A 9,553-nucleotide genomic window follows, 5' to 3' on the forward strand; every position below is an offset into this window, starting at 1 on the left:
GGAAAAGGAAGGATATATTTAAATCTAACAGAGGACTACAGAGGACTAAAGATAATATATCTTTACACCTTAATAGTTGACAGTGAAGGAATCATGAAAGGACTGTATTTAACCTACTGTCTAGCGGTGTAAATCATTTGTTATTCAAGTACATCCATTCTGCAGATGAATGTGTTTAGTCCTTGAAAGGGCATGTAATTCTATAGCAACAGGTGTCTCTACTTGTTCCTCTGTTATTTCACATTATTTTGGTTGTTGTGTTTTAAGTGTCTGGTATTCTATATGTATAGCTGCTTGAAGATGCTACTAAATCCACCATTTATACTATACTGGAATATAAATGGAATGAATCCTCAGACTAAATAGTGAACAAAGGGACTTTTTTGGACTTAATGAATCAGAGAGAATGTGTGATGAAATCTTCCTCCACCATGAAGATGGTCGACATGCAGAGCTTCCAGAGCTTCCAGAGGCCAAAGTGGACCGTCTTACAGGTGGCGTTGAACTTGTCGAACGGCGGGCTCAGTACAGTCCAGTGGTCCGTCACCATGGCAGCCAGCATGCAGGAGATGCCCACCAGGATGACGAAGAACGTGATCTTCACCTTGGTCTTCTTCTCCTCCAACATGGTGCTGAGAGAGTGAGTGTGGGGTGGGTGAGGGGTGGGGAGTGTGTGGGTTCTGAGGGTGTATGGGTTCAGAGGGTGTGTGGGTTCAGAGGGTGTATGGGTTCAGAGGGTGTGTGGGTTTAGAGAGTGTGTGTGGGTTCAGAGGGTGTGTGGGTTTAGAGAGTGTGTGGGTTTAGAGAGTGTATGGGTTCAGAGGGTGTGTGGTTTCAGAGAGTGTGTGTGGGTTCAGAGGGTGTGTGGGTTTAGAGAGTGTGTGGGTTTAGAGAGTGTATGGGTTCAGAGGGTGTGTGGTTTCAGAGGATGTGTGTGGGTTCAGAGGGTGTGTGTGTGGGATGGAACAGAATCAGAGAGAATGTGTGAAATTGTAGAATCGTCGTTATAGACACTTTAATTCAAACTTTCATACTGTATTTCACTGAGTAAGACATGAGGATACGAATGTCTGGGCTTTTTATAAACTACTGTGCCCCACTTTAGGCAGGGACTCTGGCCCATTTTCTGTAGTGACAAGTCTCTCACAGCCCGCGGTTTAAACACAATAAATGGAGGGCGACGACGTGACAAAAGGGGAAAAAGGCACACTCTGCGGTGTGTGTGTGTGTGTGTGTGTGTGTGTGTGTGTGTGTGTGTGTGTGTGTGTGTGTGTGTGTGTGTGTGTGCAATTGTGTGTGTTTATGTGCACGTGCACGAATGCGCGTGTGTATCTGCTTAAAAAGCCCCAGAGAATCATAATGTTTCACACTTACAGAAACAGAATGCACTCTGATAGAACTAACGTGCTCTTCAGAAACACAATCAGAAGCCTACTGAACCAGCAGATGGTCAGTAATCAGCAACACTGGAAGACAAACTAAGGCCCATGGAGTTGAATCAAGACCTTGGTGTTCATTAGCACTTTTGTTCACCTGGATTCATTCTCTGTGAAACCTCTCTCTTTCTCAACCCAACCCAAACCCTCCTCCCACCCTTCTTGAGAGAAAGATTAGACATTTCTCTCTCTCTCTTTCTCAACCCAACCCTCCTCCCACTCTTCTTGAGAGAAAGATTAGCAATTTCTTTCTCTTTTGAGCTCTCTCCCTTTCTCTCACTCCCTCTCTCTCTCTCTCTATCTCTGATGACATGTCAGTTGGGAGACCTTTCTATATTTGTAATAATGGTATATTTCAGTGCCGCCTGTCTCCCCAGCTAACCTCCTATCTGTGCCGGTGTAGAATCAAACACCATCCACCTGCGGTGTTGCCAAGCAACAGCCAACAGCGACAACACACAACACAACATCATCACACCACAGAACCTCTGTCAACCTGTGAAGGATGAGAAACAGTGAATAGACTGTTTCGTACGGCAGGAGACTGTCTGTCTCTGTCTCTCACCTGGGAGTGTTACTCAGTCAACTTCCAGGCCATTTTCCTTTAATACCATATCTCCTTAATGTTCTCCCTTAATCGTTTCTGAGTTATCATTTTTTTTCTTTAGAAAAACAGCCTTAATTGGTGGCTAATTTTACCCGGCTTAGATCATGATTTTAGAGCCTTCTGAGGGACCGATTGTATTCCTTTGCTAATGACAGACAACATTACTCAAACTAAATTAGATTAGCCCGGCCCCAAGGCCATTTCTAGTAGGGTCATGTTAATACTCAGCTATCACACAATGAATCAAGAAGCGTTTAGCATTAGTGCTAGTTTACACTAATGTGCCTGTTGTTATGCTAACGTTGCGCTAGCTTCGACCACGGATCAGAACAGAATTCAAAACAGGAACATTATGAGGTGCAATTATACAATCATGAGGGCTGGCAGTTAATGAGCGCAATATCATACAAAAACTCTATTATTAAATGTAAATGTTCAAGGGCTCGCATGGCCTTTGTAGTCTGGTATCAGATATTCATATCCAAGGATAATTTCCCCTGCTAGATCAATTGTGCTGATGCCTCTTTATTATAAATTACATTCGACAACCTCAGTAAACGTGAACTAGACAGTGAGGAAAACGTCGCCTTTGTAGTGAGTGTCAATACACTATCGTGTTCATATAGTTTCTACGTCTGTGTTTACCGTTTTAGAACAGTTAAAGGTTGATTAGAATCTTAGATAATAGTATTTTTCCACTGGAGTAAAGGAACTGTAAGCATTTTTCTCCAAATCAAGTATTTTCAGTTGACTGATGGGCGATAGATTTGATGCACAGATTCTTCACTTTATGTATGAAAAGGCATTTCAAAGACCACATCACGCCTCTGAACGTCTCGTTCTATTGTGAAAGGTCAATTACAAAGTGATTGGCCAACATAAAGGTTTGGTGCATGATGACAAGAAAAGAGAGAGGAAAAGAGAGAAAATAATATGTTTGAGATTGCATCATCATGTGGTATGAATGGCCTCCCAACAGAAGTTGCTCATTCGATACGCTGCTTTTTCGGCCACTGGTGATTGGCTAGTTTCAGAGGCAGGACTGTCGTCACAACTGGGGTCACCTAAACCCACTGCCTCTGTCTCCGTCTGCAGCCTGTGACTTCTCTCATTCTTCAACCTCTCCTCTCATTCTTCAACCTCTCCTCTCATTCTTCAACCTCTCCTCTCATGCTTCAACCTCTCCTCTCATTCTTCAACCTCTCCTCTCATGCTTCAACCTCTCCTCTCATTCTTCAACCTCTCCTCTCATTCTTCAACCTCTCCTCTCATTCTTCATCCTCTCCTCTCATTATTCAACATCTCCTCTCATTATTCAACCTCTCCTCTCATTATTCAACCTCTCCTCTCATTCTTCAAACTCTCCTCTCATTATTCAACCTCTCCTATCATTCTACCACTCTGTTATTGTATTCATGGTTTTATAGAACAATGGAGGGAAGGACAGGAGGGGAAATGGTTCAATTGATTGATTGGTCCAATGTGGTTGGTGTGTTGATTGAGTGAGTCCAACCACAGCATCACTTTCCTTCGTATGACACTGCCCACTGAGCAAAAACTGGTTGAATCAACGTTGTTTCCACATCATTTAAAAACAAAATCGATGTGATGACATTGAACCAATGTGGAAAACTGATTACATTTTCAAAAAGCTATCAGCGTAAGAAATGTCATCTTTTTTTCACCAAACTTTTAACCTAAATCCAATGACATCGTGAAATAGTTTGTTGATTTCACATTGAATTCACATTAGTTGAAATGTAAATCAAAACTAGACGTCTGTGCCCAGTAGGTGACTGATCTGAAACCAATCAGTTGATTGGTGGAGGTTAAAACAAATGTAGCCAGTCTCTGTTAGTTCCTGTCTGTGGGCCAAGGTGACTGTGTTTTAACATGTTGATCTAAGAGCAGTGTCATTCCTTAAAAACAGGTATATCGATCTACCTCTGCAAACAATGCTGAGTCTCAGAGCAGAGGCCAAAGGGAGTCATATTTCACTCTAAAATGACAGAGTTCGGTTCTGAACAAACCAAGTAAAAAGACTAGAAAAAGTGTCTTCAACCCACTGGGTGCCTCCGCTGCAGGCACACTCTGCTCATGACCAACCAACTATTTATATGTCAGGATTAGAGAAGGGGTACAACTTCTTGGAACTTATCATCTGTTGCCCATTATTGCCCAACTGTTGTGCTGTTGTCTTCGGGGTGGTGTACAGTCTGGTAGCAGTCACTTCTCCATAATGTTTATCAGTGACCTGTTCATCTTACTCAACAGACCTGGGTCATATACTCTGTTCCCCTTTTCTCTCACAGTAACTTTCCATTCACAAAGCTCCGCTTCACCCTTCATTGACCCCTAACATGTTTATTTATTGTTCATGTAACATAATCAATCAGTTCTAATATGGTGACAGGAAGAAGAATATTTAAGCAATAAGGCACAAGGGGGTGTGGTATATGGCCAATATACCACAACCACCCGAGGAACTTTATTACTATTATAAACTGGTCATCAACATAATTAGAGCAGTAAAAATAAATGTTTTGTCATACCCGTGGTATATGGTCAGCCAATCAGCATTCAGGGCTTGAACCACCCAGTTTATAATTCAAGTTAGAACCCAACAATCACATGAAGTAGAGTTAAAGGGGCACTTCAGATTCTTTAAGGAGCACAGTTCCGTGTCGTGTTCAGTTACGGATCCTTCTGGAAGACATATATTGTGAAGAGCAGACGTCTTTCTTGTGGAATCTATCAGCTCCATTACATCTATCCTGTTAAAAACGTTATACCTGCATTATTTTCTTAGATTGATTAAATTTCCCCTGACAGTGTGATTGATGGACATATTGTTAGCATGTGCACTGCTGCTTATATTGAAAGCACTGTGATTGATATACATTTTGTTAGCATGTGCACTGTTGCTTGTATTGAAAATACCAGTCTGTTCGTCTAATATTCCACTACTTGTACTCCGTGTCATTGACAAATATGTTTGATATTTTTATTAGAAATTGTGCACAAATATTGAATTTAAAGCCTAAATGAAGTGCCCTTCAATATAGACCACATGGAACATTCAATAAATCAGTTTTTCATATGAATAAAGACTTGTTATATTGGCCATTGGCCATTTACTTGGCTATTATCTGGTGTTAACTGACTTGCCTAGTTAAATAAAGGTTAAAATGTGTGAGGTGAACTTTTGCCACCGTAAGACTAATGGAGTCACAGAAAGTCACATTTACATTTAGAACATTAGAACAGAGCTAAATGAAATGCCATTAGAACAGAGCTAAATGAAATGCCATTAGAACAGAGCTAAATGATGTCATTGTGCTTCTGTTTAATGTCATTGTGATTCTGTATTAATGTCATTGTGCTTCTGTATTAATGTCATTGTACTTCTGTTTAATGTCATTGTGCTTCTGTATTAATGTCATTGTGCTTCTGTATTAATGTCATTGTGCTTCTGTATTAATGTCATTGTGCTTCTGTATTAATGTCATTGTGATTCTGTATTAATGTCATTGTGCTTCTGTATTAATGTCATTGTGCTTCTGTATTAATGTCATTGTGCTTCTGTATTAATGTCATTGTGCTTCTGTATTAATGTCATTGGAACAGGAAAAGTTAGTCCTGGGTTCTTGTTGAAATCTCTTGTATCATATTCACTGATTTATGTCTCGTTTTTAGATATGGAGTGTGACTGTGAGTGAGAAAAAGAAAGGATGGCTGGTTGGTATCTCTGTAACTTTGCTGGTGTTGATCCCCTGGTTGACCGTCGGTCTTCACTACACACTGGTGGCATATTTATTCACTGTTCATTATATTAGACATATTTAACCGTCATTGATTGCCCTCGATCAGTGTTTACCAAACTATATTACAAGCACCTTCATCCTGGGGTCGCCAAGCCATCGCTCCATCATACAATCCATCCTGTGGTCGCCAAGCCATCGCCCCATCATACAATCCATCCTGGGGTCGCCAAGCCATCGCTCCATCACACAATCCATCCTGGGGTAGCCAAGCCATCGCTCCATCATACAATCCATCCTGGGGTAGCCAAGCCATCGCTCCATCATACAATCCATCCTGGGGTCGCCAAGCCATCGCTCCATCACACAATCCATCCTGGGGTCGCCAAGCCATCGCTCCATCATACAATCCATCCTGGGGTAGCCAAGCCATCGCTCCATCATACAATCCATCCTGGGGTCGCCAAGCCATCGCTTCATCACACAATCCATCCTGGGGTCGCCAAGCCATTGCTCCATCATACAATCCATCCTGGGGTAGCCAAGCCATCGCTCCATCATACAATCCATCCTGGGGTCGCCAAGCCATCGCTCCATCATACAATCCATCCTGGGGTAGCCAAGCCATCGCTCCATCATACAATCCATCCTGTGGTCGCCAAGCCATCGCTCCATCATACAATCCATCCTGGGGTAGCCAAGCCATCACTCCATCTTACAATCCATCCTGGGGTCGCAGAGCCAACGCTCCATTATACAATCCATCCTGGGGTCGCCAAGCCATCGCTCCATCATACAATCCATCCTGTGGTCGCCAAGCCATCGCTCCATCATACAATCCATCCTGTGGTCGCCAAGCCATCGCCCCATCATACAATCCATCCTGGGGTCGCCAAGCCATCGCTCCATCACACAATCCATCCTGGGGTAGCCAAGCCATCGCTCCATCATACAATCCATCCTGGGGTAGCCAAGCCATCGCTCCATCATACAATCCATCCTGGGGTCGCCAAGCCATCGCTTCATCACACAATCCATCCTGGGGTCGCCAAGCCATCGCTCCATCATACAATCCATCCTGGGGTCGCCAAGCCATCGCTCCATCATACAATCCATCCTGGGGTAGCCAAGCCATCGCTCCATCATACAATCCATCCTGTGGTCGCCAAGCCATCGCTCCATCATACAATCCATCCTGGAGTAGCCACGCCATCACTCCATCTTACAATCCATCCTGGGGTCGCAGAGCCATCGCCCCATCATACAATCCATCCTGGGGTAGCCAAGCCATCGCTCCATCATACAATCCATCCTGGGGTCGCCAAGCCATTGCTCCATCATACAATCCATCCTGGGGTAGCCAAGCCATCGCTCCATCATACAATCCATCCTGGGGTAGCCAAGCCATCGTTCCATCATACAATCCATTCTGGGGTAGCCAAGCCATCGCTCCATCATACAATCCATCCTGGGGTTGCCAAGCCATCGCTCCATCATACAATCCATCCTGGGGTCGCCAAGCCATCGCTCCATCATACAATCCATCCTGTGGTAGCCAAGCCATCGCTCCATCATACAATCCATCCTGGGGTAGCCAAGCCATCGCTCCATTATACAATCCATCCTGGGGTCGCCAAGCCATCGCTTCATCACACAATCCATCCTGGGGTCGCCAAGCCATCGCTCCATCGTACAATCCATCCTGGGGTAGCCAAGCCATCGCTCCATCATACAATCCATCCTGGGGTAGCCAAGCCATCGCTCCATCATACAGTCCATCCTCACCACTACTGCTGTATGCAAATGTGATTTCAAGCGCTGGACTGTTTCATTAAAAAAAAAAATCCTCTGGGATGTTTTTATTTGACACTATGAAATGTTGTTTTTACAGTTCAAGCCGTTCCCACTGGACATGGCCCAAGATTCTATTGATGACAAATATGAAAGTTGCACAACGTAAAATGTACACAAAGGCAGCCAACTATCTCCAGGATGAGAAACAAACCAACTGAAAGTTCAATGTAGCCTGGAAGATCGCCGAACAAAAAGCAAAGTCACATAGATATGGTCTGAACAGAGAGCATTCCAATACTATGTATTTATACACAAATAACAAACCTAAACCACAATCCTTCTACTTTGACTTCAACAAAGCGGTTAGAAATGGCAAATCACAGTATGGAAAAACATTCCAGTACCATTCCCTGCACTTATATCTGACGGATACCATTCGCATCCTGAAACTAAGTCAAACAACATGTAGGACCACCTACCACAGAACTGGCATGTCTTTTAAGCAGTGTTGTTGACAAAGAGATCCGTTTTGGTTCGTTCACCTCAAGCTCTCAACTCAAAACCTTACTTTCGGTAACGCTTCCTGCTTTGAGATCAACACATGTTTCGGGGCTAACCTTACATATTACTCTGCCTACACAAATGAGAGTGAGGTTTTAATTCCGCCCCATGAGGTACTCAAGGCACTGAAGTCCAGAAGAACCAGTGGTGTGAGGTTGTCTACATGGTAGAGAGCACTAGATCTCAGAGCAACCTGAATTGTAGATTGCTAAATGGAGTGCAATCAAACCAGAGAGGCAGCTTTTTTCCCAGAATATCAGATCGGCCTACAGGCTTCATCATTTTATGTTCATTTTATTTTATTTTATGTTCATATTTACTGTATATTACTGATCATTCCCCAGCAATGTACAATGATACGTCATCTGAAACAAACAAAGAAAAACGTTTCATCTGATTTGTGCTTTTACAAAGGTTCAGCTCTCAGATCAATAGTAAAACCTGTTGAAAACCTGCATTGGTGGCTCAGTTAAGATTGTTGTGTTGTTTTCCTGACATTGTACAGTTAATCTGTGGATATAAAAAAGAATGAGGCTTAACATGAATTGCAGCTTCTATTGAAACCAATAAAGAAAAACACTGAATTGATAGATGAATACTGACACTGTTTATGTTCTGTTATACCTATGCATTAGATTTGAGATGTGATACGTTTTACACTTGTCTTGCCTGAAAGAGAATAAACAAAAGGGAAGTTGAAGGGAATCAGACACACTGTCACGCCCTGACCTTAGAGAGCCTTTTTATTCTCTATTTTGGTTAGGTCAGAGTGTGACTAGGGTGGATACTCTAGTTTTTGTATTTCTATGTTGGCCTGGTATGGTTCCCAATCAGAGACAGCTGTCTATTGTTGTCTCTGATTGGGGATCATATTTAGGCAGCCTTTTCCCACCTGTTTGTTGTGGGATCTTGTCTATGTACAGTTGCCTGCGAGCACTACATTGGCTTCACGTTTCATTTGCTCTTTATTGTTTTCTGTGCGTTTCACTCGAATAAAGATGATGAAACCATTCCAGGCTGCACCTTGGTCCGATCATTACAACAACGTTCGTGACACACACAATAGAATGACAGACAAAACATACACAAGCCAAAGAACAAGAGGTTGCACCCCAATTTTATTTATTCTCATTCATATTAACAACTTTATGTTGACTGTTGGATGGAGACTGAAAGAAATATAGAGAACAGGAATATCAGCAAACAGAGATGTGATGGGAATAAGCAGGTAGTTCCTCAGAGTTAGGAGAGGAGAAGAGTACAGGCATACTGAGTGTGTGTGTGTGTTTTATTGTTATAACAGCAAGGTGTAATAGTAGTCCTGTTTAGAACATTGAAAGCACATTAAAGCTGTTGAACACAGAGTCATAGAAAAGATGTGTTCCTCTCCCTCT

This window comes from Salmo salar, chromosome 03 (assembly GCF_965601325.2).
Source record: "Salmo salar chromosome 03, fSalSal1, whole genome shotgun sequence".
In the NCBI taxonomy this organism is placed as follows: domain Eukaryota; kingdom Metazoa; phylum Chordata; class Actinopteri; order Salmoniformes; family Salmonidae; genus Salmo; species Salmo salar.